We start from the raw sequence: 23,916 nt of genomic DNA, 5'->3' as shown, positions 1-23,916 counted from the left end.
GGGAGTGTCGACTCTCCACGTGGTCGTGTGTGTATCCTCCCGCTTCGACGACGTCGCGAAAGAACTTCAATGAGCGATCAAGAGAGCAACCCTTTCGCCTGCCGCCTTCGCGCCGCTCTTCACCGGTCGCCTCCACTTGACTAAAAAACAGCCGCTACAACCTGCAAGGGTGTCCAACTCGTCCGGCTGACTAGCCACGAATGTAGCACACGCGGTTTCAGCCCCGCTGAAGTATTCCTGCGCTTGGGGCATGCCTCACGATAAGAAGAGCAAACATTTTCGTTTCCCGAAAGGGCCAACACGGTGAGTGGCTCTGTTTGCCCGTCCACGTCTCTGTAGGTACCGCCGATGGAGTCTAAAGGTTCCCTTCCCGCACGGCACTGTTCTCTCACACCATATGATTGCATTTACGTAAGCGACCATACGCCTCATCTTGAGAGACACGTAGGCCTACCGCCTGCCCTAGAAGTCTCTATCTGTAACTCCGTAGTGCTTCAAAGAAAGCACACAAATTATTTGTTCTTCCAGTTGCTACATCCAGGGGGAGGGAGGGGAGGGGAGGGAGGGAGGGGGAGAGAGAGAGAGAGAGAGGGAGAGGGAGGGAGGGAGAGAGAGAGAGAGAGAGAGAGAGAGAGAGAGAGAGAGAGAGAGTTTGGTGATTAGTCCGTATAGTTACTTGTAAAAGAGAGCATTATCGAAATGCCCATCAAACTGCAATGGAAGATGCTGCAAGAGAAGAGTTGAATGGCTACTGCTGAAATAACGATAGCGGACATTCAAAGAAAAGTGAAGCAAACATCTACTTCCCCTCACCACCACCCCCCCTCCCTGCGTCGCATATACTGAGCATAACGCGTTAAATTGGAGGCCATATGGAGACTTACGAACAGTACCATTAGGAAATGGAACAGGTAGAGGTGGTGAAGAAGGAGTAAGGGGGAGGCAAGGGAAAAGCGAACAGGACTGACGGGGAGAGGGGAACTGGATATGAAGCAACCTTAATGCAAAGTACATTTGTTTATGACTACCTTTAGATCTATTAACTATTTTTACACAACAGGGTCGTTTTTAATTTTTAACTTATTACATGTTGCAAATAAGATTAAGGAAACGCAAACCTACATTTCTAGCATTTGTAGACTTAGAGAGAGCTTTTGACAATGTTGACTGGAATACTCTTTTTCAAATTCTGATGGTGGCAGGGGTCAAATACAGGGGGCGAAAGGCTATTTACAATTTACTATTCAATCTGTATATTAAGCAAGCAGTAAAGGAAACGAAAAAAAGTTCGGAGTAAGTATTAAAATCCATGCAGAAGAAATAAAATCTTTGAGGTTCGCCGATGACATTGCAATTCTGTCAGAGACAGCAAAGGACTTGGAAGAGCAGTTGAACGGAATGGACAGTGTCTTGAAAGCAGGGTATAAGATGAACATCAACAAAAGCAAAATGAGGATAATGGAATGTAGTCGAATTAAGTCGGGTGATGTTGAGGGAATTAGATTAGGAAATGAGACACTTAAAGCAGTAAAGGAGTTTTGCTATTTGGGGAGCAAAATAACTGACGATGGTCGAAGTAGAGAGGATATAAAATGTAGACTGGGAATGGCAAGGAAATCGTTTCTGAAGAAGAGAAATTTGTTAACATCGAGTAAGGATTTAAGTGTCAGGAAGTCGTTTCTGAAAGTATTTGTATGGAGTGCAGCCATGTATGGAAGTGAAACGTGGACGATAAATAGTTTAGACAAGAAGACAATAGAAGCTTTCGAAATGTGGTGCTAGAGAAGAATCCTGAAGTTTAGATGGGTAGATCACATAACTAAGGAGGAGGTATTGAAAAGAATTGGGGAGAAGAGGAGCTTGTGGCACAACTTGACTAGAAGAAGGAATCGGTTGGTAGGACATGTTCCGAGACATCGAGGGATCACCAATTTAGTATTGGATGGCAGCGTGGAGGGTAAAAATCGTAGAGGGAGACCAAGAGATGAATACACTAAGCAGATTCAGAAGGATGTAGGCTGCCGTACATACTGGGAGATGAAGAAGCTTGCACAGGATAGAGTAGCATGTAGAGCTGCATCAAACCAGTCTCAGGACTGAAGACCACAACAACAACAATGTTGCAAATGATTACAAAGTTCTGAAAAAATTGTTGTCAGGCCTTCAGCCGGATCAAACTGTCATCTGCGCAGAATATTTCCGTGGTCCATCAGGTGAGAAGAGCTAAGCCACTCTCGCCGATAACTCATTGAAGCCGTGAACGGCGGAACCTTTATATGCAGCGAAGATACGAAAGCGCTGAGGTAATGCGCGTTCCACCGAAGTTCAGAGAATGAACATTAGGAGTGCTCAGTGCCATTTGAACCATTTCTATTTCAAAGGAAACATCCCGCGTCCGTCTTCTGGGTTGGGAGCGAGGGGGTTCGAACCGGCGCCCTCGCGCGCACCAGCCACTGCGGCACCTCGGCTGGCTGCGCTGCTAAGCGCCAGAGCGCTCCAGCTTCGACAGCCAACCACCCACGTACAGAGAGACGTCAGCACACATCCGGAGGACGCGACCAAACACGAGATTACGACGTATTTTCCTCCCCCCGTGGAGCCCGCCCGTTAATTTACCGAACACGTTGACAAAGATAGGCACGAGGGCAAGAGTCAACACCGTGTGGCTACGGGGAGTCAACACGAACTGCCCGCAGCTCAATATCCAGAGCCTTAATCCTTCATCCCAGTTCAACTCCCTCTGGTCCACAGCAGCTGAAGATCAGAGACAGACTGTCACTTGTACGGGACCAAGATATAGAAAGAAATCTGCCTTGTCTCTGCTGAAGAAACGCTCTCGAGCGATATGCAGAAACAATGCAAAACGAAAATCTCGATGACCACAATGAGATTTGAGCATCGCTTCTCCCAGAAGACACTCCTATGCATGCTGCTATCGCACTTGCTGCGATTTCTCTATGATAATAATGTTATCATAAACGACGTACTCCATTTAGTAATGGTATAAGCCACTGTGACACAGAGTCGATTTTATCCGTATGAAATGGAGGGACTGCGATTTGTAGACAAATTTCATATAACCTGATTACAAAGATTGGAAAAGTGTGAAGTCTAGCATTTTTATATAGCCTACTGCTTCCGAACAACACTAAGCAGTCTTCTGTTCAAAACCCCCTTCGACAGAATGTCACCATTGGCAGGGTTGATGACCTTTACTTTGTAATGAATCTGGAATGTAGTTTAACTTAATTATCAAGAGACTGGTGAACAGGAAGCCATTCAGCAACTATACTCTGTTATGTCCTGTGCAATTTTATCTGACCACCAGAATTCAAATTAGCAATCTTCAGTTCGGTTCTCATTACATCACTGACATTCACTTATTCGCCTGCAATGTACTTCTTGTACCAGGTGTATTAGTTCACTGCCATTCTTAGTATGCTTTATCTGAAGACTAAAGAAAGTAAAGGAAGCAAACATCAAAGAACAAAAAGTAAAGAGATGAATGGACAGAAAGTAGAGAGGGGAAAGGACAGAAAGTAGGGAGGGGAAAGGACAGAAAGTAGGGAGGGGAAAGGACAGAAAGTAGGGAGGGGAAATGACAGAAAGTAGGGAGGGGAAAGGACAGGAAGTAGGGAGGGGAAAGGACAGAAAGTAGAGAGGGAAAAGGACAGAAAGTAGAGGGGAAAAGGACAGAAAGTAGAGGGGAAAAGGACAGAAGTAGAGAGGGGAAAGGACAGAAAGTAGAGAGGGGAGAGGACAGAAAGTAGAGAGGGGAAAGGACAGAAAGTAGAGAGGGGAAAGGACAGAAAGTAGAGAGGGGAAGGGACAAAAAGTAGAGAGGAGGAAGGACGGAAAGTAGAAAGGGGAAGGGACAAAAAGTAGAGAGGAGGAAGGACGGAAAGTAGAAAGGGGAAGGGACAAAAAGTAGAGAGGAGGAAGGACGGAAAGTAGAAAGGGGAAGGGACAAAAAGTAGAGAGGGGAAGGGACAAAAAGTAGAGAGGGGAAGGGACAAAAAGTAGAGAGGGGAAGGGACAAAAAGTAGAGAGGGGAAGGGACAAAAAGTAGAGAGGGGTAGAGAGGTGAAAGGGACAAAAAATAGAGAAGGGTAGAGAGGTGAAAGGGACAAAAAGTAGAGAGGGGAAAGGAAAAAACTAGAGAGGGGAAAAGACAAAAAGTAGAGAGGGGAAAGGAAAAAACTAGAGAGGGGAAAAGACAAAAAGTAGAGAGGGGAAAGGAAAAAACTAGAGAGGGGAAAAGACAAAAAGTAGAGAGGGGAAAGGACAAAAAGTAGAGAGGGGAAAGGACAAAAAGTAGGGAGGAGAAAGGGTAGCAAGTGAGGAGGAGAAAGGGTAGAAAGTAAGGAGGAGAAAGGGTAGAAAGTAAGGAGGAGAAAGGACAAAATCTAAGGAGGAGAAAGGGGAAAAAGCAGAGTGTAGCGAGGGCAAAATGTAAAGAGAAGAAAGGAAATAAAGCAAAGAGGAGAAAAGAGAAAATATAGAGAGAAGAGAGTAGAAGAAGCAAAAAGGATAATGGACAAAAACCAAAGAGGAGAAAGGAGGAAACGAAAGAGGAGAAAGGAGGAAACGAAAGAGGAGAAAGGAGGAAACGAAAGAGGAGAAAGGAGGAGATGAAAGAGGAGAAAGGAGGAAACGAAAGAGGAGAAAGGAGGAAACGAAAGAGGAGAAAGGAGGAAACGAAAGAGGAGAAAGGAGGAAACGAAAGATGAGAAAGGAGGAAACGAAAGATGAGAAAGGAGGAAACCAAAGAGGAGAAAGGAGAAAACGAAAGAGGAGAAAGGAGGAAACGAAAGAGGAGAAAGGAGGAAACGAAAGAGGAGAAAGGAGGAAACGAAAGAGGAGAAAGGAGGAAACGAAAGAGGAGAAAGGAGAAAACGAAAGAGGAGAAAGGAGAAAACGAAAGAGGAGAAAGGAGAAAACGAAAGAGGAGAAAGGAGAAAACGAAAGAGGAGAAAGGAGAAAACCAAAGAGGAGAAAGGAGAAAACCAAAGAGGAGAAAGGAGAAAACCAAGGAGGAGAAAGGAGGAAATGGAAGAGGAGAAAGGAGAAAACGAAAGAGGAGAAAGGAGAACGGCAAAAGGGAAGAACAGAAAGGAGAAAAACGGCGAAACAAGAAAACACGTGAAGAAGGAAAGGGTAGAGGAGAAAAGGGATTGACAAGAAAGAAAAAAGGAGAGAAGATAAAGAAAAAAAGAGTAGATGGGAAGGGAGAAAGACAGAAAAGCGATAAAGGAGGATGTAAATCGGTAAAGGGAAAGGGAGAAAAAGAGGGAAGGGAGAAAAAGAGGGAAGGAACAAAAAAAAGTGAAAAAGGGGAAAGAATAGGGAAGGAAAGGAAAGGAAAGGAAAAAGGAATGACTGGGTGCAACATTGGTTTGGACTAATATAGGTTAGGAAATCAGTTGGCAACTCTTGTAAACACGTGACGAAATCGCATACCGATAACAATCAGTATGACGTATTAGCAAGTCAAATAAGGGGGTTCCAGATAGAGCGATAAATGTTAGAGATGTTGTAATTCGCGTACCTGGCTGTGTAGTAGTCTATTAATACGGAGATGGCGACTGTTCTGGTGTTGGTTTAGCACACTCGCTTTCAGGATGAGATGACGCACGTGCGCGGCCGCAAAAGCTGCTTTTGGATATCCGCCGTCCCGACACTTCTGGGAACATCTCTCGTGTCTGACTCCTCCTTTCGCGAGTAGCGAACATGGAGGCTCTGCCGCACCTAGCCTACTTCTAAACACCTCACTACAGTTCGCGGAGGCGGTTGTTTTGCTGACAATCGCGAGGTTTTTCGAAGTAATTCGGCGAGGAAAGGAAACTGTGCGGCTAACGCAACAACTGTGAGGATAGAAGATAGGCCTACACAGAAGGAATGTTCGACTGCAGACATTACTGTATCACTCACTCCATGACACAATTACAGCGATTTTCGCGAATTATTGCCTATGTCTACAAATTTTTTCACATTCGGTGTCCGACTGATCATCAATATCCTATTATAGAAGTTATCCTCCCAAGGTTATCATCGAAATCTCCATCCAACCACCACCACCACCACCACCACCACCACCACCACTACAACCAACAACAACAACATCATAACACCACCAGCACTACTACACCTATGCTCATTCTCCTATAATCGCAACCATATTATCACCATCGCCATATCATTGTACAGGGTGTCTCAGGAGGAATGGAAACTATTCAGAGATATATCAGGGATGATCATTCGAAGCAAAAAAGTCTGATAAACATGAACTCTAAAATGCAGGCCTTAAGAGCAATGAGCACTACTTCATCTTCCCTGCTCTAAAAGACAACTCTTCCGCAGAACAAATGCACATAGCTCTTCAGGTATGCATTTCAGAGCCCATGTTTACTAGACAATTTTTTCTTGTTTTGGTCCATACTACCTCCTCCCAAAATATGAAAAACAAAGAGTTTGCAACAGCAGACATTTTTTTCATAGTACCGAAGACGAACATGTGCTCATGTGCTCATAGCTCATAAAGTATGCATTTTAGAGGCCTTGTTTACTAGACTTGTTTGCTTCGAATAATCGTTCCTGTCATATGCCCGAATACAGATCACGTTCCTCTTGGGACACCCTTCGTTGTTCTCCCACTCATTTTGGTGTCTTCCAGTGATTTCGTTTCCAAGTTCTATGAAATCCGAATGTGGCTGATAATACCACTTTTTAGTCACCTCTTACATACTTGTCTCCTACTTACACAGGCTTCATGATACATATTTTGATGCTACTTTTGTGGCTGCTATGTTTTGGCTGTCAAAATTCCGCATTAAATATTGCAAGACTCTTAGTAGAGAAACCTACCCTCTTTGCAGTTTTGTAACAAAGTCGACATTTTTTTTCAGTCGTACGCCATGTAATGTACAAAATGTGCCATATTCTGACATTGTGCATGTTTGCCGAAAGCAGCACGCTTTGCTGGCATCAGTTCTAACGCCCTTAGTCACCACCCACACATCTAATCACACAATAATTACCTGCTCCGCTCGTGAGGATCAAGGCGATGTCACCAGGAATATACGAGGGTTGGAACTTTAATAGTGGCAACTATTTATTTACAGCTCGTACAAAATAGATACGTGTTAAAAGTGTTACTGACCTTCAAAGTAGTCACTAGCATTGTGGCATTGTGTATAACCCGTTGCCAGCGATGTGGAAGTCGTAGGATACTCTTAGCAGTGCCAGTTGTGTTGACAGTTCGAGCGGCGCGGTCTATTGCCCGACGAATTTGTAGCAGTTCTGAAGCGAATGCCGTTAAGTGTTTCCTTCAGTTTAGAAATCAAGTTGAGCTTACGAGGATTTAATTCAGGTGAGTGCAGTAGGCGGTATAGCACTTAGCAGCCCAATCAGTCAGACAAATCAGTAACAGCTTGCACTGTACGTGCTTGAGCATTGTCTTGGAAAATGATGGTCAGGTCCTGCAGAAAGTGTTATCACTTCTGTTTCTATGCTGTTCATTTTTGGAACACAACCTACGACCAGCTTAGAGACAGAAGTGATGACACTTTCTGCAGGACCTGACCATCATTTTCCAAGACAATGCTCAAGCACGTACAGTGCAAGCTGTTACTGATTTGTTTTACTGATAGGGCTGCTAAGTGCTATAAGTGGAAGAAATTCGAGTTAAGGAGAAATATCAAGAGGGCTGAGGAGGTGTGAATGGGAATTTGGATTGAGGAGGGAAGTGCGTTAAGGAGTGCTAGTTCTGCAAGGTTCGCAGGAGAGCTTCTGTGAAGTTTGGAAAGTAGGAGACGAGGTACTGGCGGAAGTAAGGCTGTGAGGACGTTGCGTGAGTCGTGCTTGGGTACCTCAGATTGTAGAGCACTTGCCGGCGAAAGGCAAAGCTCCCGAGTTCGAGTCTCGGTCGGGCACACAGTTTTAATCTGCCAGGAAGTTTCACATCAGCGCACACTCCGCTGCAGAGTGCAAACCTCATTCTGTGCCAAGGTAGTTCGTGCACTTGTGCGAAGGCACTGTGCCAGAGTGGTAGTGGTTAGCACATCTGCCTAGTGAGCAAACGGACCGAGGTTCAAATCTCGAACTCGGTACAAATTTTCATTCATCGCCAAAGTCTGCATATATACACCAAAGAAGAAATTACTGCAGTGCAGCAAGTTAATGTTTGTAATTAACCTTTCTACAGTGATTTGTCACAGTAATATAGTCCCTTAATATGGACAAGAAAGAGAAAGGATCTAACACCCATATGGAACCAAAAGAAGTACAGCCATCGAATGCGAGCATGGTAGAAGAAAATACGGCATTCCAGAGAGTTATTGTTTGTTATTTAACTTTCTACACTATATTATATGTATACAGGGTGTCCCAGCTATCTTGTCCACCCAAAATATCTCTGGAACAATAACAGCTATTGGTAAACGACTTTCACAGGTATCAATGTAGGGCTCGGGCCCATGATTGTACATATTTGGAAACATTCTAAAACGAAAGCATATTTGTTTTTTAACACAAACTTATGTTTTTTTAAAATGGACCTATATTTTTTCTTCAGTAATCCATAGCATGACAAAGCACATACACAATGGCGTTGATTGCATCGCAGTATTCCCATTACATCCCGAGATATTGAGACGCGAAGTTGACGCTTGAAACACCCGACATGCGCTGCTAGCGCACGTCCTGAGGCTCAGGCGTGAACCCCATGCTGCCCGTAATCGCGATGTGATTGACATGCGTAATCACACTTCCATACTTATCAAGAGGTCCGAAACGAATAATACGGTCTGCTGCCATCCTGCTGCGATTACGGGCAGCATGGGGTTCACGTCTGAGCCTCAGGACGTGCGCTAGCAGCGCATGTCGGATGTTTCAAGCGTCAACTTCGCGTCTCAATATCTCGGGATGTAATGGGAATATTGCGATGCAATCAACGCCATTGTGTATGTGCTTTGTCATGCTATGGACTGCTGAAGAAAAAATATAGGAGGTCCGTTTAAAAAAACATAAGTTTGTGTTAAAAAACACACATGCTTTCGATTTAGAATGTTTCCAAATATGTACATTCATGGGCCCCAGCCCTACATTGATACCGGTGAAAGTCGTTTTCCAATAGCTGTTATTGTTCCAGAGGTATTTTGGGTGGACAAGATAGCTGGGACACCCTATATATATATATATATATATATATATAAAAGAAAGTCGTGTTAGTTAGACTATATATAACTCATGAACGGCTGGACCGATTTGGCTGAAAATTGGTGGAGAGGTAGCTTAAAACCAGGAGACGGACATAAGATACTTTTTATCCCGTTCGACCGCTATAAAACGTGGTATAACAAAAACGCATCTGGCATGGAATAACAAAACGCAAATGAAAGCTAAACGTCTATGGTCAAGTATCAGTACATATCATTAATTAAAAATCTAAAGAAATAATTTGTATTTTCTTTGAATCATCTTTAACAATGCCGCGACCAAGACGATCTAATATTTCTAGACAAAGCTGTAATGTAAGGAGGATGTTTTCACGTGGCCAATATATGTGGCATGTTCACGGGTCGGAAGACCATCTGCGTTGTTTGTTCTTGCGCCTGATAATAAAATTAATTTCGTGTATCACAAGGTACTTAATTGAAGAGTGGAAGCTATGCACCAAAAAACAAAGAATCATTAAAATACTTAATTTTTTTATTTGTATTTCCTAATAAATAGCCGGCCGTGGTGGCCGAGCGGTTCTAGGTGCTACAGTCTGGAACCGCGGGACTGCTACGGTCGCAGGTTCGAATCCTGCCTCGGGCATGGATGTGTGTGATGTCGTTAGGTTAGTTAGGTTTAAGTAGTTCTATGTTCTAGGGGACTGATGATCTCAGAAGTTAAGTTCCATAGTGCTTAGAGCCATTTGAACAGGAAGGTGATGTGTGGTTCCAACAGGATAATGCTCGCCCACACACTGCCCGTGAAACTCAACGTACTCTGCTAGACGTGCACCAACGTCCCTGGCCAGCACGATTTCTGGACTTGGCTCCAATTGACCACATGTGGTATATGATGGGTCGAGAAGTACTCGTCCCATAGTGCTCAGAGCCATTTTGAACCTAATAAAAAATTGAACTTAACATCCAAAATCTGATTATTTATTGGCTTTAAGGCGGAACAGAGTTCGCCGGGTCAGGTAGTAATTTATAAAAGAAAGGACCTAACATTGTGCCCCGTGGAATTGAAAGAAATATGAGTCTCAAAGCCGGCCGAAGTGGCCGTGCGGTTAAAGGCGCTGCAGTCTGGAACCGCAAGACCGCTACGGTCGCAGGTTCGAATCCTACCTCGGGCATGGATGTTTGTGATGTCCTTAGGTTAGTTAGGTTTAACTAGTTCTAAGTTCTAGGGGACTAATGACCTCAGCAGTTGAGTCCCATAGTGCTCAGAGCCATCTGAACCATTTTGAGTCTCAAAAGCGAGCGCAATACTCGAGACTTTAATTGTGCTGGAAGAGCAGCGGAGTTTCGCAGCGACGCCTGGGCACTTAGTGACGCGGACAGGACGCAGATGCTGGCTTCTGGACCGGACGCCAGGAACACGAGGTGGTCTGCGGCGACGCAGGCAGATCCGACGTTGCCCAACGCCGCTGCGCAACCTCCCCTCCGAGAAGGACAAACCTTTGGCCGGCACTCATCTTGCAAAACGACAGCTCCGTCTTCCGGAGCGGAAAGAGCTAACGGGACAGGCCCGCAGATAGCGGGCAACCGACCTAGGTATTACGCTACCTCACAGCACTGCAACCAGACGAGAACGAGCGCCCACCGTTAGGGCATTGGTACGCCCTGTCCACGAGAGCATTCCGAGAAGAGCACGTTAGTTCATTGCTGGCCATTAAAATTGCTACACCAAGAACAAATGCAGATGATAAACCGGTATTCATTGGACAAATATATTATACTAGAACTGGCATGCGATTTTCACGCAATTTGGGTGCACAGATCCTGAGGAATCAGTACCCAGAACAACCACCTCGGGCCGTTATAATGGCCTCGATACGCCTGGGCATTGAATCAAACAGAGTTTGGATGGCGTGTACAGGTACAGCTGCCCATGCAGCTTCAACACGATACCACAGTTCATCAAGAGTAGTGACTGGCGTATGTGACGAGCCAGTTGCTCGGCCACCATTGATCAGACGTTTTCAATTGGTGAGAGATCTGGAGAATTTGCTGGCCAGGGCAGCAGTCAAACATTTTCTGTATCCAGAAAGCCCTGTACAGGACCTGCAACATGCATTATCCTGCTGAAATGTAGGGTTTCGCAGGGATCGAATGAAGGGTAGAGCCACAGGTCGTAACACATCTGAAATGTAACATCCACTGTCCAAAGTGCCGTTAATGCGAACAAGAAGTGACCGAGACGTGTCACCAATGGCACCCCATACCATCACGCCGGGTAATACGCCAGTATGGCGATGACGAATACACGCTTCCAATGTGCGTTCACCGCGATGTCGCGAAACACGGATGCGACCATCATGATCCTGTAAACAGAAACTGGATTCATCCGAAAAAAATGACGTTTTGTCATTCGTGCATTCAAGTTCGTCGTTGAGTACACCATCTCAGGGGCTCCTGTCTGTGATGCAGCGTCAAGGGTAACCGCAGCCACGGTCTCCGAGCTGATAGCTATGCTGCTGCAAACGTCGTCGAATTATTCGTGCAGATGGTGGTTGTCTTGCAAACGTCCCTATCTGTTGACTCAGGGATCGAGACGTGGCTGCACGATCCGTTACAGCCATGCGGATAAATCTCGAGTGCTAGTGATACAAGGCCGTTGGGATCCAGCACGGCGTTCCGTTTTTCCCTCCTGAACCCATCGATTCCATATTCTGCTAACAGTCATTGGAGCAGCAATGTCGCGATACGATAAACCGCAATCGCGATAGGTTACAATACGACCTTTATCAAAGTCGGAAACGTGATGGTACGCATTTCTCCTCCTTACACGAGGCACCACACCAACGTTTCACCAGGCAACGCCGGTCAACTGCTGTTTGTGTATGAGAAATCGGTTGAAAACTTTCCTCATGTCAGCACGTTGTAGGTGTCGCCACCGGCGCCAACCTTGTGTGAATGCTCTGAAAAGCTAATCATTTGCATATCACAGCATCTCCTTCCTGTCGGTTAAATTTCGCGTCTGTAGCACATCATCTTCGTGGTGTAGCAATTTTAATGGCCGGTAGTGTACATTCATGTTCTCTCAGCACGCCAATTACGAGATAGAGAAACCACTGTTTGCGATCTTCTGCCTGTCTGGCTCCTACTATCAAGCTAGATTTTTATGAAGTAATGATCCTTTAAACAAATATGATCGAAGGACAAGAATAATGGAAGTAAGCGATATTTCAGTGCCTGCGTTTTTCTGATGACAAGGCACTGCGGCGACCGCAGCTGTCACGAAACGCATCAGATGAATCTGCAACTGCGACTAATGACTTCCATCAGCTGTAGAATGGAATTACGACAGTGAAAATTTGTGACCTGCCGGGACTCGAACCCGGATTCCTCGCTTATCGGGATCGGTTGCCTTACCATTTGGTTATAAAAGTTTGTGTGTGGCCCTGAGTCGCGCACGGATAGCCAAATGGTAAGGCGACCGCCCGCGATAAGCGAGGAATCCGGGTTCGAGTCCCGGCAGGTCACAAATTTTCACTGTCGTAATTCCATTCTACAGCTGATGGAAGTCATTATTCGCAATTGCGGATTCATCTGATGCGTGATGTAAGTAAGCTCAGCGAAAAAATAACACACACATCAAGAAAAGTTTTGCATTACCCCGATACGTCGTTCAGGTGTGTTGCTATTGTAATGGTTCATGTACTGATCAGAAGGTGACCCTGGTGTTATTTGTAAACACGCACAAAACTGCCATGAGCGGTACTCACGGGTAGAATGGCGGATTCGAGTGGATTACAGTATATCAGTTCCAGTAGGGATCCGTTAGAGACGTCTGTGGAACAGTAGAATGATCATGACTCACGTGACGAAAGACCGGCGCGGCATCATCATGTTACGCGCAGTAGGCTTGTCAACAGGGGAAGTTGCTCGGCTTGCGCACGGGAATCGTATGGTGCGGACATGGAATCTGTTTCAGCTGAAAGGTCATGTTGGGAACTAAAATCGTATAACGAAATTAGAATTATATTAATACCGTCGTCGGCTCACGGGCGTTGATTTATATAAACGGGGGCAGGTGAAAATGTGTGCCCCGACCTGGAATCGAACCCGGGATCTCGTGCTTACATTGGCGTTGTTTTTGGGAAGGAGGCCAGACAGCGAGGTCATCGGTCTCATCGGATTAGGGAAGGATGGGGAAGGAAGTCGGCCGTGCCCTTTCAAAGGAACCATCCCGGCATTTGCCTGGAGCGATTTAGGGAAATCACGGAAAACCTAAATCAGCATGGCCGGACGCGGGATTGAACCATCGTCCTCCCGAATGCGAGTCCAGTGTGCAAACCACTGCGCCACCTCGTTCGGTTCGTGCTTACATGGCAGACGCTCTATCCATCTGAGCCACCAGGGGCAACAAATTATAGCGCGACTGCAAGGAATATCACCCGCACGCCTCCTGCGAGACCCAAATTATCACCTTGTATGTCCACACACTACATTCGTAGTGTCCCATCCCAACACCGTATTTACTCGTGGAAGACATTCTTACCAAGTCCCGTAAGAGTTCGGGGTATATGTGTGCATCCGCACAGAAGAAGGAGGTCATGGCCGGTATTGACAGAAGTATATATTTACATGGATATGGTGTCTGATCTTTCGGACATGTCTGCAGCCGTCTAGAACGAAATTAGAATTATATCTATATAATAAAAGTGGACGATCAAGAACGAAGTGCTCGTATTAAGAAGGGTGTAAGACAAGGCTGTAGCCTTTCGCCCCTACTCTTCAATCTGTACGTCGAGGAAGCAATGATGGAAATAAAAGAAAGGTTCAGGAGTGGAATTAAAATACAAGGTGAAAGGATATCAATGATACGATTCGCTGATCACATTGCTATCCTGAGTGAAAGTGAAGAAGAATTAAATGATCTGCTCAACGGAATGAACAGCCTAATGAGTACACAGTATGGTTTGAGAGTAAATCGGAGAAAGACGAAGGTAATGAGAAGTAGTAGAAATGAGAACAGCGAGAAACTTAACATCAGGATTGATGGTCACGAAGTCAATGAAGTTAAGGAATTCTGCTACCTAGGCAGTAAAATAACCAATGACGGACGGAGCAAGGAGGACATCGAAAGCAGACTCGCTATGGCAAAAAAGGCATTTCTGGCCAAGAGAAGTCTACTAATATCAAATACCGGCCTTAATTTGAGGAAGAAATTTCTGAGGATGTACGTCTGGAGTACAGCATTGTATGGTAGTGAAACATGGTCTGTGGGAAAACCGGAACAGAAGAGAATCGAAGCATTTGAGATGTGGTGCTATAGACGAATGTTGAAAATTAGGTGGACTGATAAGGTAAGGAATGAGGAGGTACTACGCAGAATCGGAGAGGAAAGGAATATGTGGAAAACACTGATAAGGAGAAGGGACAGGATGATAGGAGGTTAGAAGAGGAAAGGAATTCGTGGCGGGCCGCAACAAACCAGTCAGTAGACTGATGAGCCCAAAAAAGACTGTGTGGAGGGGTGCGGTGCTCACGGCATTGGAATGAACGGAGCGGGGTCCGAATCCCGAACAGAGGGACTTCGTCTGCCAGGCGCGCCGAAGCGAGCCGGGGGTGTTCGCAGCACTTCGGTTGCAATATCCTTACTCTTACGTTTCCCAAAACTAGCACTGGTAAGACACTGCTCTCAGATTCGAGAGTACACCGCTTCGAATCTCAAGCGTCCGATATGCATCCGCATTGTTACACAGAACGTAAGAAAAAGGTATCGCCGAAATTTCGTGAAACATTTCTCACAACTATTATATTACATCATATAGGTCGTCCACGTTCGATAGATGCGCATGATGATCGATAGCTACGCCTTTTGAGTGAAAGGAACCGTTGACTGCGTACTCCAGAACTGAATTCGGCAGTCGAAGACGCTACGGAACGTCGTGTATAGCATTAAAGTGTTAGGAGACCATTCCCGACGACCATCGCGTCATACAACACAACATAGAAGGGCAACAAACCATGCGGAATGGGCGCCTCAGTCTGGTGTCAAATAAATGGCTCTGAGCACTATGGGACTTAACGTCTGTGGTCATCAGTCCCCTAGAACTTAGAACTACTTAAACCTAACTAACCTAAGGACATCACACACATCCATGCCCGAGGCAGGATTCGAACCTGCGACCGCAGCGGTCGCGCGGTTCCAGACTGTAGCGCCTAGAACCGCTCGGCCACTCCGGCCGGCGGTGTCGAGTGTCGTTTACTGACGAAGCCCTGATCTGTTTGTACCGTGATAATCGCATACAACGTATTTGGTGTCAGTTTGGTGATATCGAACGCCTTTAATGCTCTGTCCCACATGTGCAACAAAATGGTGGTGGAGTGCTGTTCTGGGGTGGCAATACATGGAGCCACGGTACACTTTTCGTAGCTACTGAGGGCAGTCTCGTTCTCTACGGTTCAGAGAGAAACTCAATGACAGCTCTCTGCTTGGATCGCACCTCCGTTACCGACGCCATTTTGAAGGCTACGTGATGCGTCGCAACCAACGGAACTTCATGAAACTATAGGGGCTGAAGTGGAAGTATTCCTTGATGTCCTAGAACAAAATCTGCATTTTTTTCCAAACGAATTTGGCCGAGAAAGAAAATGGACAATTGAACAGTGGAAAAAAGGTTGTGTGGAGTGACGAATCATGGTACACAATGTGACGATCCGATGGCAGGGTGTAGCTATGGCGAACAATAACAAATGCAGCACATCGCTCCTTACATCAAGCGAAGCGTCGTCTGACATTTACCGGCGTGATGTGTGGCTTATGAACAGCCGCTCGACCATCAAATCCAAGTTCTCTCACTTCCCGCCTGTCATAGTACTTTCAGTGGATCCTGATGCAGTTTGGAATTCCCGTGTGACGGTTTGGATAGATGTCTGTCTATTACAAATTACGACCCTCTTCTCCACTTCACTATCACACCAGAAACAGTGGACCTAGGGATGTTTAGGAGTGTGGAAACCTCGCGTACAGACGTATGACACAAGTGACACCCAATCACCTGATCACATTCGAAGCCCGTGAGTTCCGCGGAGCGCCCTATTCTGCTTTCTTCAAAAAATGGTTCTGAGCACTATGGGACTTAACATCTGAGGTCATCAGTCCCCTAGAACTTAGAACTACTTAAACCTAACTATCCTAAGGACATCACACACAACCATGCCCGAGGCAGGATTCGAACCTGCGACCGTAGCGGTCGTGCAGTTCCAGACTGAAGCGCCTAGAACCGCTCGGCCACCAGCGGCCGGCTATTCTGCTTTCTCACGATGTCTAATGACTACTAAGGTAGGTGATACGGAGTACCTGGCAATAGGTGGCAGCACAATGCACCTAGTATGACGAAAGTATGTTTTTGGGTGTGTCCGGATACTTTTGAGCACATAGTGTATAAGTAACATGGAACTACAGGATCTGCACGTGTTAGGTGCCTCATAGCAACTATCGAACAGTGAGCGCTGGCAGTATTTTGATACCGGTCTACTGCGCTTAGCAGCCGTACAGCTTCTAGAAAGATGGCGCCGCTGTGAGGTGAGAAGACGCCATCGCGGTTGCTGTGAGATGCGCGGATGTGGCGGCAGTCTGTCGCCACACGCCACAGGTCCCCGCCGCTGCCGCTTCCGCCGTTTAGTCGCCGCGGTCCACGCGCCCGGAAGTCTGGGAAGAGGATGCTGGACGCTTCTTAGAGATCACACAGTACGACATGTGAGAGTTGTCATCAGCCGAAAGCTTGGTGCTGTACTGTAATTGCTCCTCTTAGAGATGGTATGCCACAGCCTTCCTCCAACTACTGAACTGAGTGACTGACTGACTTGGATGACTATGGCTCAATGATCAAATAACTGTCAGTGAGTAACTGAATAGCTGTGACTGAGCAACTGAACAACTGTGATTAACTGAATAGCTGTGACTGAGCAACTGAACAACTGTGATTAACTGAATAACAGTGACTGAGCAACTGAACAACTGTGAATGAGTGGCTTAAACGTTACTGAAGAACTGAGTGACTGAACGACGTAGTGGCTGAACGACGTAGTGACTGAACGACGTAGTGGCTGAACGACGTAGTGGCTGAACGACGTAGTGACTGAACGACGTAGTGACCGAACGACGTAGTGACCGAACGACGTAGTGACCGAACGACGTAGTGACCGAACGACGTAGTGACTGAACGACTGTGACTGAACGACTGTGACTGACTGAATAACTGTGACCAACTGACGTCAGTGTTCTATAGATCGTTCGGAGTGTGCAGGTCGAAGTATGCTGCACACTACACATGTGCAGAAACAGGCCTCTGTGGCGTCATCCCTTTAACCTGTTCTGGCAGAGTTCACTCCTGTTACGGTAAGGGATTTTGTTCTGCTGTTCGCTTTGTTGTCGTGAATCACTGAAGACATTGCGCAATATCCTGGTATTTTTTCTACTACTGTACTCCTAGAAGAGAGACGAAATACCTGAAAGCTAAACGTATTTACGTTTTACAGACAAAAAGTCTACTCTATGCATCAAGAAGAACGAAAATACCCGTAGATACAGATGTTTTAATAAAAATTGTTTCCGCAATGAAGAACACAGAATTATTTGACGAGAATAATAATTTTCGACATTTCTTGGCACTGCACGTAGTCTTCCTGGTCGTTGTTCTTGGATTCTTTTGTGGATGCGAGCAGGACTTTGTTCGGGGAGTTGCTGCTTTGTATGTCGATTTTTGTTGTTTTGGGTCTTCTCCAGTGCTTGCAAATGTCGCACGATGGTGTAATGATCACAATTCATCACATTTCCTAGTTCTCGAATACACTGACGTGTATCATTGCGTTTAATCAGTCTTCATCAAACTCCGAAGGCATTCCTGAAGGTGGAAAAGTCTCTTTTACCAAAACGATCCTCTATAAAAGGAGGAAAAACATTTTCTTGTCGTGGTCTGTCCAATGGCATTATTCCCATACGCGGCGCAAATGTTTCTGGCTGTCTCCACTGCTGTATTCCATTTACTGTGCTCAAACAGATGGTTCAAATGGCTCTGAGCACTATGGGACTCAACTGCTGAGGTCATTAGTCCCCTAGAACTTAGAACTAGTTAAACCTAACTAACGTAAGGACACCACACGTCCATGCCCGAGGCAGGATTCGAACCTGCGACCGTAGCGGTCTCGCGGTTCCAGACTGCAGCGCCAGAACCGCGCGGCCACTTCGGCCGGCGCTCAAACAGAATAAAGTGTCGGACATGTTCCGATTTCACCACTTGGCACTCCATTTTCTAGCGCCACGGCTCCACTCACAATCTCAAAATGACGGTATGTCAACTCAAATAGCGACAGTGAACTACTGATTAAAGAAATGGCAATCGATAAATAAATTCGTAGCAACCGCAGTAACAAAACAAAAAGCTACAAACTTGCCCACCAACCTAATATTATGGGAATCCACAGCACATAAAAACGCCATGATTCGTCGCGGTGTAGTAACAACAGAAGTCATCAGATTGCAGGGCGATCGAAAAGACCCGGGATTTCCCGGACAGTGATGTACAGTTAGAGCTCTGCTCTAATTTTCAAAACTTTGCGCTCTTCATGTATTGCGCAAGCCCTCAGTACCGGCCTCAGACGATCGACATAGTCGCGCAGTTATCTGTGGCATGTTGATACTTGTCCTGGACCGTGAGTTGGGTATCCAATGTATCGTCCCAGCAACAGACGCGTTTCCTTTCGCCCAATCAGCGCAGAGAGCAATAGACACGTATGACAATATTTACATACAGCATTGAAGCGTTCCCAACTGTGTCATTTTTTTCCTTTATTGATTTTCAGTTCCCCTTGAAGGGGGCGGACTGGCAGCAGCTTAGTACGCTACTCTACAGCCTTTAATTAAAAAAAAAAAAACCGGAAGAAAACAACAAAAACAGGCGATAAAACGGTGACGTCAAGTTAAAACACAAAGCAAAAGGGGGTTGCCAACCTTATTAAAAGACACAAGTGTCAAACAAGTAACATAGTTCACACACCATCAAATAAAGAAGAGGAAGAAGAAGGATAAGGAGGGAAAAGAGCGGTGACAGTCTTCTTTCAAACGGTGACAGTCTTGTTTCGGTATCATGCCTAACACGGCCAGGTGAAGGTGTGGCGGTGTTACTTATAGTCCCGTGGTAACTGCGGGATTCTTACAATGCATATAAAACCCTTTATGTAGTTATCATCCATGCGAGAAGAAACTCTAGAACTTGATATAATTGGAAGTAACCTTTGCCATTCGCTCTAAACTGGTTTGCAGAGTATAGATATAAATGTAGACATACGCGACACTTTTCCAGAATTGGATCCACAGAAAAGAAAGTCCAGTTCTGGAGCAAAAGTGTGAAGTGGACAGCTCGTGCCATCTAGCGGCGACCGGCGGAAGCTCGCGCACGCCAGCCGCTCGCGGACATTTAACGGCAGCGATGTGCGGCGGGCTAGCGGCTAGGTTCGCACGCAACGCGACACTGGGCGCCCATTGCGTCACGCAGCCCCGTCATTAGCCCGCTCCGCTCCTTTTTCCTTAACCTTTCCTCCTCGGTTTTTTTGCTGCGCCGCTTAGTCGCTTTCATCACCGGTCGCGAGGCGTCGCCGTCTCCGTCTGTTTTTCTATCTGCCGTGTCAGCTGCCTGCCATCTCGCATCTACCACGTGTGTCTGCGTCGGCCGAGCCTCGGTACAACTCACACAATATTACACAGGACTGTAAAACTGCACGGTCCCGTCACATAAATGTGACCGCTGCCTACTTTCGACGTCACTTCGACCACTCAGTGGCAGTACTAGCAGTGGAGGGGATAATAAAGAGTTTCCGGAAAAGCGAAAACAGTGCAGCCGTTGTTATTAAGCGGAAACGGAGCGATGTATCTGACGTCCAAAATTGCTCGTACTAATAGACGGAAAGTGATCGAATAAAACAGAAGTAATATCCGGCGTTCCCCAAGGAAGTGTTATAGGCCCTCTATTGTTCCTGATTAACGACATAGGAGACAATCTGAGTAACCCTCTTAGATTGTTTGCACATGATGTTGTCATTTATCGTCTTGTGAAGTCATCAGATGACCAAAATGAATTGCAATATGATTCAGGTACGATATATGTATGGTGCGAAAAGTGACCTGAATAAAGAAAAGTGTGAAGTTATTTACATGAGTACTAAAAGAAATCAGCTAAATTTCGTTTACCCCACAAGTCACAGAAATCCGAAGACTGTAAGTTCAATACTTAGGGAATACAATTACAAAGCCGGCTGTGGTGGACGAGCGGTTCTCAGCGCTTCAGTCCGGTACCGCGCGACTGCTAAGGTCGCAGGTTCGTATCCTGCCTCAGGCATGGATGTGTGTGATGTCCTTAGGTTAGTTAGACTTAAGTAGTTCTAAGTCTAGGGGACTGATGACCTTAGATGTTAAGTCCCATAGTGCTCAGAGCCATTTGAACCATTTTTGAACGATTACAGATAACGTAAACTGGAACGATCACATAGATAATGTTGTGGGTAGAGCAAACCAAAGACTGCGCTTCATTGGCAGAACACTTAGAAGTTGCAACAGGTCTACTAAAGCGACTGCTTACACCACGCTTGTCCGCCTTATTCTGGAGTATTCTTGAGCAGTGTGGGATCCGGATCAGGTGAGACTGACGGATGACATCGAAAAGGTTCAAAGAAGGCGAGGTTGTTTCGTATTATCGCGAAATAGGGTAGATAGTGCCACAGACATGATACGTGAATTGGAGTGGTAATCATTAAAACAAAGGTGTTTTTCGTTGCGACGGGATCTTCTCATGAAATTTCAATCACCAGTTTCCTCCTCTGATTGCGAAAATATTCTGTTGGCACCCACCTGCCTAGGGAGAAATGATCATCACGATAAAATAAGAGAAATCAGGGCTCGCACAGAAGAGTGGAACGGTGGAGAGACAGCTTGACAATGCCAGAATGAGACTTTCACTCTGCAGCAGAATGTGCGCTGATCTGAAACTTCCTGGCAGATTAAAACTGTGTGCCGGGCCGAGACTCGAACTCGGGACCTTTGCCTTTCGCGGGCAAGTGCTCTACCAACTGAGCTACCCAAGCACGAGTCACGCCCCGTCCTCACAGCATTACTTATGCCAGTATCTCATCTCCAACCTTTCTTTCAGGAGTGCTAGTTCTGCAAGGTTCGCAGGAGAGCTTCTGTAAAGTTTGGAAGGTAGGAGACGAGGTACTGGCAGAAGTAAAGTTGTGAGGACGGGGCGTGAGTCGTGCTTGGGTAGCTCAGTTGGTAGAGCACTTGCCCGCGAAAGGCAAAGGTCCCGGGTTCGAGTCTCGGTCTAGCACACAGTTTTAATCTGCCAGGAAGTTTCATATTACGACGATGTTTGTAAAAAAGGGGGGCGTCCTTGACCTAATCTACACTATGAGTCCTTCGCTTGTCGAGCAAAGAGAACGATAACGGAGGGACACATCCTCGTTCCGTTCGAAGCAAGTCTCAGAGTTCGATCGCACAGAGGGCAGGTGCGTGCCATGAAAGACAGTCGCATTGAGAGAGGAGCAGTCTGCCCCACGGAGCCGAGTTCCGAGTTTGGCGACGCGGATGCTGCGGTCCGCTTCTGATGGAGATAGCGCCCCAAAATAGCAGGCAGAGACACAGGGAGAGTGCGAGATAAGGAAACGAGACCAGCCGGCGTCTGTCGGTGCGAGCGTTCCCACGCGACGACTCCGGCGCTTCCGCAGAGCGCAACCGGCCGAGCAAGATAGTCGGTTTCGCACGCCGATAGGGCTGCAACAGTAGCCACTTCCCGCGGCGTCTCTGTCTGCAGAACGAGGAAGGCACCCAGCAACCAAAAAAAGCTCTGACATCTCGATACTGGTATACGCTCGTCCGCTTTGCTCGCCAGCACGTGGTTTATCGGCGGCTGCTACCAGATACGGTCAGTAACAGGACTGCACCCTTTATATCCACCCGATATCCTACAAATCTAATCTTGCTACTGTTCTGTATACTCGCCCCATAAATAGAATTTCTTTGAAACTTCGTGGCAAAGCTGTGGGTCAGGACGCGACTCGAACCCAGGAACTTCATCTTCTGCAGGCAAGTGCTCTATCGACTGAGCTACCCAAGCATGACTCACGACCCGACATCACAGCTTCTGCTTCCGCCAGCACCTCATCTCCTACCTGACTGTAGTGCTATCGCTGCAAGTTTCGCTGGAGAACTTGTGTGAACTTCGGAAGGAACACACTATGTGATCAAAAGTGTCCGGACACCTGGCACGAAGTTGGCGTTCCAAAACATCCCAAAAGTGTTGTGTAGGATTCAGGTCAGGACTCTTTTCCAGACCAGCCCTTTACAGCGATGTTACTGTCGTGTAACCAATCAGCCACAGGCCGTGCATTATGGTTATGTGCTCGATCGTGTTGAAAGATGCAATCACCATCCCCGAATTGCTCTTCAACAGTGGGAATCAAGAAGGTGCTTAAAACATCAATGTAGGCCTGTGCTGTGATAGTGGCACGCAAAACAACAAGGGGTGCAAGTCCCCTCCATGAAAAACACGCAACGCGGGATTAGCCGAGCGGTTTAAGGCGCTGCAGTCATGGACTGTGCGGCTGGTCCCGGCGGAAGTTCGAGCCCTCCCTCGGGGATGGGTATGTGTGTGTTTGTCCTTAGGTTAACTTTGGTTAAATAATGTGTAAGCTTAGGGACTGATGACCTTAGCAGTTAAGTCCCGTAAGATTTCACACACATTTGAACATTTGAAGAACACGACTTCATCATAACACCACCCGTTCCGAATTTTACTGTTGGCACTACATACACTGGCAGATGACGTTCACCGAGCATTCGCCATACCCACACCCTGACATTGGATCGTCATCCTGTGTACAGTGATTCGTTACTCCACACAACGTTTTTCCACTGTTCTGACGTCCAATGTTTACGCTCCTTACTCCAAGCGAGGCGTCCTTTGGCATTTACCGGCGTGATGTGCGGCTTATGAGCAGTCGCTCGACCATGAAATCCAAGTTTTCTCACCTGCCGCCTGTCATACTACTTGCAGTGGATTCTGATACAGTTTGTAATTCCTGTATGATGGTCTGGATTGATGTCTGCCTATTACAAAATGGTTGAAATGACTGAGCACGATGGGAGGTCATCAGTCCCCTATAACTTAAAACTACTTAAACCTAACTAACCTAAGGACATCACACACACCCGTGCCCGAGGCAGGATTCGAACCTGCGACCGTAGCGGTCGGGCGGTTCCAGACTGAAGCGCCTAGAACCGCTCGGCCACCACGGCCAGCTCCATGTAAGTGGCACAACAAAAGGTGTCCGACGGATCCGACGTTCGCTTTCGTTGCATATCGGATTTGTCCGGAACACTTCATGTGGGCCTCCCTGGTTTTCTATTTCTGCCAACACCAGCGACCTACCAATTGTAGTGTCAACATCGCGTGGTGAAGCTAAAAGTTGCAGTTTCTGTTAGTAACGCCGAGTGCCGACTACGTCTGACACGTTTTTGTCCACCGGAAAAACCATTCTTGTCATTTAGATATTTGTTCTTCATTTTCAGCAACTGTCTTTGAAGAATGCCGATGTGAAAAAATAGCACACAAATTGCTTTTTGCCGGACGGAGTGGCCGAGCGGTTCTAGGCGCTACAGTCTGGAACCGTGCGACCGCTATGATCGGCAGGTTAGAAT

At 46.5% G+C, this 23,916-nt stretch overlaps 1 protein-coding gene and 1 non-coding gene across 2 annotated transcripts in view; both read right to left on the bottom strand.

Annotated features, from left to right (window-relative positions):
* Positions 1-23,916, bottom strand: part of LOC124718655 (zinc finger protein 1) — a 215,363-nt gene that overhangs the window by 50,901 nt on the left and 140,546 nt on the right. The window lies entirely within an intron of this gene.
* Trnas-cga lies at positions 21,232-21,306 on the bottom strand. Its single transcript has one exon. It is a non-coding gene; the product is annotated as a tRNA-Ser (tRNA).

The sequence above is a fragment of the Schistocerca piceifrons genome, chromosome 10 (genome assembly GCF_021461385.2).
Source record: "Schistocerca piceifrons isolate TAMUIC-IGC-003096 chromosome 10, iqSchPice1.1, whole genome shotgun sequence".
NCBI lineage: Eukaryota > Metazoa > Arthropoda > Insecta > Orthoptera > Acrididae > Schistocerca > Schistocerca piceifrons.
The sequence above is the reverse complement of the archived record's forward strand: the minus strand, read 5'-3'. Positions and strand labels throughout refer to the sequence as shown.